Raw genomic sequence first — 6,232 nt, 5'->3', positions numbered from 1 at the left:
AACTAGGAAATGAGCATGATTTCCAAGAATTAAAGTATTATTTGAAAAGGCTATCAAAAACTATAGTCTCCCGCTTTAAAAGAAGGGACTGATAATATATGTTGGGAACAAAATAAAGTATTCGCAAGTGCCTTTATGTCCAAAAATTTCATAAAATAAAATTAAAAGACCTCCATCTCCCACTTTATAACCATGACTAAGTAGAGAGAGGATATGAAATGTCATGTGTTAGTGCATTATGAAAGGGAAATCTAATTGTTCTTTATCATGAAGACCAAATTTATTTTCCCTCTAAGAAATATAATATACTTCATTTTTTCTTCTAAACTAGTAGGGAGCAAGGAAATAATATTGCATTTAATATCATATGTATAGACCGTGAGATAAATTTTGAATTCTCCAAATTTATTTATTTTGCGACTTTTAGACATCTTTAATAAAACTATTATTTTTTAATATTTTTTTATTTATTATATTAGTGTATTTTTTAAATAGTAATAAAAGTATTAATTGTGTTAGAGATTCAATGTAAAATTAAGTTTGATGATAGTATTGTAATGACTATAATTTGCACATAACCTAATGATAGCAAAAAGAAATGCACAATAAAAATTGATCTTCTTAAGAATTAAAAATTATTAATTTCAAATTATTTATCAAAGATTTTTTCATAAATCATATTTCAGAAAATGGTTCTCCATATATATATATATAGTCAAATTATTAAAAAATACAATTCTTTATAATGTTGTTTAAGAGTTTTGCTAGTCACAAGTCTTTAATTCTTTAAAAAGAAAAATCTTGTCCAAACAATGTTGGATCAAAGATAAGAGAACAAACAGAAGTGTCAACTCTTTTCTATTTTCCAACACTGAATATTGATTTTAAAAAATATGTACAAACCAAATGTAGAACTGGCCGTCTATTATGCAATCAAAGAATATAATTGTCGTAGATGGAATGGCTTAAACATCACACACTAAGCTTAATTCCTAGACCAAAAGTATTAAATAGTCAAAGTTGACTTTTTTTCCCAAGCTTAATTCTTCCCTTAGTGTGTGATGTTTAAGAGTGGCCAAAGACTAAAAAAGATGAGCATATAAAAAAATATGGTGGTGTAAAATTAAATACCAATTGACAACGATAGATTTAATCACAGTAACTGAAAATTCACTTTAATCTAAATAATCTGTTACGTAACCAAACCTCAATCTACACTTCATCAATATGATTAAATGCTCGCAATTTTTTAATTCATGGTAGTCTTACAACACCTCATCTCAATTGCAAATTAGATTTTATTTAAGGACATCAAACAAACAATCTACTTGTGGTATAAAACGTAAATTATTGGGCATGTACGCCTGCCATATTTGTATGGTGAATCACCCCAATTAAAAGAAAGGAATTAAAAAATAACTAGTATAGAGACCAATAGGAGTGCTGGGCGAAGGGATAGAGCTCGTAGCGCAGGGTGCAGCTCCCCATGAAAACCTGAGCACCGACTCTCTGGCTAGACAAGATGGAGACCTCCTCAATTCCCTTGGAAAGGCAGGCCGCGCAGTCTTCCCTGGACATGTCACGCCAGCACATCTCCATGGCATAGATGCTCACGACTTTCGAAGTCGAAGAAACAACAGCGAATGACCCCTGGGCGAACTTGATTGGACTGGCGGGGGCCCTGCTAGACAGATCCGCCAACCATTCCTAACGCCAGCGTTAAAGTGGATGTCTGTGTTGTTACTGACGTTTGCAACGCCGTACCACAAGTTGGTGTCCAAAACGGAGAGAAAGGTGTAATTCTCGTAGCGAAGGAAGCAACGCTCCAGCTGAATGCGAGCGCCGATGGTGTTGGGGCAGTCGCGGCGGACGACATTCACCGCCTCCGCTGAGCAGGTCCGGCAGGCGGCGGGAGATAGATCTGGAGGCGCCCCGACAACTGGTCCGACGTGTCCTGCCCGTAAACAGAGGCGCCGAAGCCGGCGTATGCTGCGTTCTCCGTCAGAGATTTAAAGAGCGCTTCGAGGTTGGTATCGAACTGTGAGCCGTTGGAGTACTTTGCCACATTACATGCCGTGTATATGCTGCCCCCCTCGTCCGAGGACTTGGCCATTACAGCAGTGAATAGGAGAATAGCCGCTAGAAACATCATCGGCACTATCTTTGATGCACTCGCTGAGAAATACATTTCTGCAGACTACGAAAGAGAAGAAGAAGATGTTGTAAAGCACAATGAGCAATTGGGGTTATAAATAGATTGGAAACGAGGGGAGAATGATCATGACCAGGCCATGGCTGACTTCGGCAATACACATATTATAAATCCGCGGAACCTTCGACCGCACAATTTGAACCTGTTACGTATATTTTATTATTATTAGCAGGTAGATTATGCAGGCTTGGCCACTACCCCGTCAACATTACCTCAAAATGTTATATTATTAAAGAAGTTCGATGAGCTTAAGCTTTTTAGAGCTGAAATAGTCTACGCGGCACATGCTGAACGGATGACCCAGTCTGCAGCACAGTATTTTGTTTTGTTTTAAGACTCTTTAAAATATTCCGTTAAAATTTGTGAATATAAAGCAGTATATTTTGGTTTTGTGTTTGTTAGTCACTGCTGTCTAAGGCCGGGACTAATGTTTTAAAGTCTCTATTCTGCGTGAAAACAAAGAAATATACATTATACAGTAAGGTCGGAAGCTTATTCTCTAGTAAACTGAATTTTCTCCTCCAAATTCCCAGTTTTTACATTGGCTGATTTCCTTTATCCCTGCGATTGGCAGGTGGTGGCAATTGTGGCACGTCGTGGCAAATGGTGGTAAGACCAAGCACGGAATCGTCATTCAGGTATCTAGCCGCGAAAAGTTCCATTTCTACTAAGGATTCAGGGGTATTGTTCTTTACTGAAAAAAAAAAATAGATGTCGTCTTCCATCACAATTTCATGAATCATTATCGGGTATTGTAGTTTAACCTAACGTGTATTATAATGATATCTAATCATAGGCAATTTTTTATCCTTATAAAATATTCACACGATGGCTACACTAGGAATTTTGTTCTAGGAGAATTTTGTAGAGCTTACAATGAAGGAATACAATGTTTCTTAGAGGTTTACGGGGTTTAATATGCAATCTTGTATTTCGTGACAATTATGGGACTCGTTCATATTTTCACTTCTCTAAGGCTCCGTTTGGTTGGGGAAGATGAATTTTTGGCATAACCAGGTTATCTTATAACCAGGTTTTTGAAAACCTGGTTTTGTGGTTTGGAAAGCCAATGGTCTGTTTGGTTGACACGGAAGATGAATATACCGTGGACCCCACAATATTATTAAAAAAACTGTCATAAAATTCAAAACCTGATTTTAATTTCGAATTCCACCTTTTTATTGGAAGAAACTTCTTCCAATTTTTGACCAAAATTGGAAGGTGAAATTGAAAACCAGGTTATAATTTTAACCAACCAAACACCAAAGTTTTTTTGCAAAACCTAGTTTTACCCTGATAACCCAGTTTTGGCCCTCATCTTCCAACAACCAAATGGGGCCTAATCTCTTTACTTTGTTGTCATTCTCATTGGTAGTGCCATACTTTACCTCAACGTTGTTCAACTTAGCTTCTCCTTAGACATTTGCGTCCAACTTAACCTATCTGGTAGGGGAGCTTGATTGCCCCTTTTATAAATATGTGCTTAGTGAGTTATGGGGAGGTCAATTGGTCATTCTAGAGAATTTCCCCCCTCAAGCGACTAGGATTGGGTGAATCGGAGATAAGTTGGCTTGTAAGTTATCCATCAAGATCCTCTCTAGATTAGTAGGTTGGTGTGACAATATTCTTGGAGAGTTAATTCAAATAGCCATAAGATAGATATATGAACCTGTCAATGGGACAATGCACTCGTTGCTAAAATCTGAGTACTCATTATTAGATTATGCTTAATCTATTTACAGATTTCATTGCAACTTGTTAAATTTTAGAATAGTGTAAAAATGTTTTTCTTTCTTTATCTTGAATAAGTTTATGTTCTATAAGTGACATAGGTTATGAAAAACTCAAGACACTTTTTTGGTCACAATTTTTCTTATTAGCTAATAATAATTTAACCATGGTTCTAAATCTTCTATGGCAAGGCTTAAGTTTCATGAATCACACTTTTTTTTTTGGTTTTTTAATGAACCCTACTTACACCTTTTTAAATTTGTTGAATAGAATTCAATATTCTTTGTTCATACAAATGTAAATATGATGTTAATATTTTACTATCTTGATTATATTTGCTATTGCATCACATATAGTTTAAACTCTTGGACTTATGCAACAATTGAATTCTAGGGACAAAAAATTTGCCTGCATTATCATTCATGGATCTGAATCATATTACTAGATATGATTCAATTCCACCAAGCACTCTGCAAGACAAGGCCGTGACGGGTGATTTCTTATAGCACACTTAGATAATCTTTTAAGAAAGCTCCATATGGTCTAACTATTGTCAATGTTGGAATAACTATAAGAGGTTCGATCCTTCTTTTTGTGCATCTGGCTTTTATGTTGGTTTCATAGGGTTTAATCAAGTGTCAACTTTCTTGTTAAGATGGAAAGGCTCAGAGACTCCAAACAAAAATTCATTTTTTCATTTTACATTTTAGTTGTGATAGTTGACTCAATTTAACTGAGACATTGTAATATTTCACATAATTTAGAACTAAACTGAATCAATGGATCCACTAGTTATCTATTTTCTAAATTCCATTAATTTGGATTTTAAATTCAATAGCCTTGTATTGTTCAACAATGACAACCCCACTAACCATTTTTTAACCAAATCAATTATCATCAAAACTATACACTTTGTCCTACTCTTATATTTTCGAGAGGGACTGAAGTTGTGTGCAACCGTTGTATTAAATATGTTTTATGATAAATTTAAATATAACTAGATTAGTATTAAAATTAAATTTTATGAAAAATAATTTTTTTCCTTATAATTATACATTTACATATCTTTTTTTAATAAAAATAAAGGAACAAACATATGAAAATCTAGTTCAAGTGATTACCATACCATACTACTAATCCTATTAAGTAATATTATTGTTGAGTGGACCTTACATAGTATGATTAAGAAGGAAAAAATATAATGATATTGTATTGTAAAATTTATACCATGTTTTTATCATAAACAAAATACTTTAAAACATTTGATCTATCATAACACTTTTAGAATGCATGGCTCATTATTTGATGAACAACATGAATGCAACACAACATCAATAAAATATTACATAAAAAATCAAGATCTAAATTAAATAATCATTATAAGTTGCATCAACATTCCAAAATAAATTTAAAAATGTCCACTAATTTATATTTCAATCATTACAAATAGAAAAATATGTGCATTGACTAAGGTGCAAGAAATTACTGCATTTCAATCATTGCATGACAACATGCCTCGAGATATGCAAAAATGTTTAGAATATTATATGAGGATCATAAGTTATGTTGTTCCAAAATTATATTTCTGTCAAACCAGTGTGTGCAATTGGATTCTTTACCATTTCTTGCAAAGATGTACTCTCAATATACTCTAGAAAAATACATAGAGGTGCTAATGAAAAACAAATACAAGTCTCTCATTTGATGTAGCTTGATAATGTGCATGTTGACTAAAGAGTTACAAACATGAAGCCATAAATAGTCCAAAAACTCAAAACTCAATGAACTCTATAGTTATTATAATTATGTCTAAGAATTAGAAGTCTCCCGAAGTACATTGAAGTGGTTGTTCTAAGGATCGTATAGCTATTGTGAATGCTTACAAAAGATAGTGAAGTTAGTGTTTGTACTCCAATACCACAAGGAATTAGCATTAAAGTTGTAGATCAACTATCTAGTATACATATGCAAGAGTTATAACATAGAAATGTTTGTTGGTAAAAATAACTTCAGATATTAAGAATATTGCAAGATGGAGAAGTATCTTATTTGTTTAGAACATTGAATTTTTTATGTAGAATTAAAATATGTATCATTTAAAAGTTATTTTAATGTGATAAATTTATAGCATGGCATTCGTTTGGTGTATTCAACCTAAGAGCTCAACCATCAAAGCAATACTATAAAGTCTCTATGTGGTTAAAGCTCTAATGAGAATTGTAAGATTTTTCTACAAGCATAATAATTTCTTCATATGAATATAAGCCATAAATTATAATCTTCTATGAG

The 6,232-nt window shown here is 33.5% G+C and overlaps 1 pseudogene; it reads right to left on the bottom strand.

The window, feature by feature from the left end:
• Positions 1-1,228: 1,228 nt before the first annotated feature.
• Positions 1,229-2,232, bottom strand: LOC149550289 (antimicrobial ginkbilobin-2-like protein; annotated as a pseudogene).
• Between the last annotated feature and the right edge of the window lie 4,000 nt (positions 2,233-6,232).

This window comes from Cupressus sempervirens, chromosome 7 (assembly GCF_028749045.1).
Source record: "Cupressus sempervirens isolate cs-2001-9-10 chromosome 7, ASM2874904v1, whole genome shotgun sequence".
Classification (NCBI taxonomy): domain Eukaryota; kingdom Viridiplantae; phylum Streptophyta; class Pinopsida; order Cupressales; family Cupressaceae; genus Cupressus; species Cupressus sempervirens.
The sequence above is the reverse complement of the archived record's forward strand: the minus strand, read 5'-3'. Positions and strand labels throughout refer to the sequence as shown.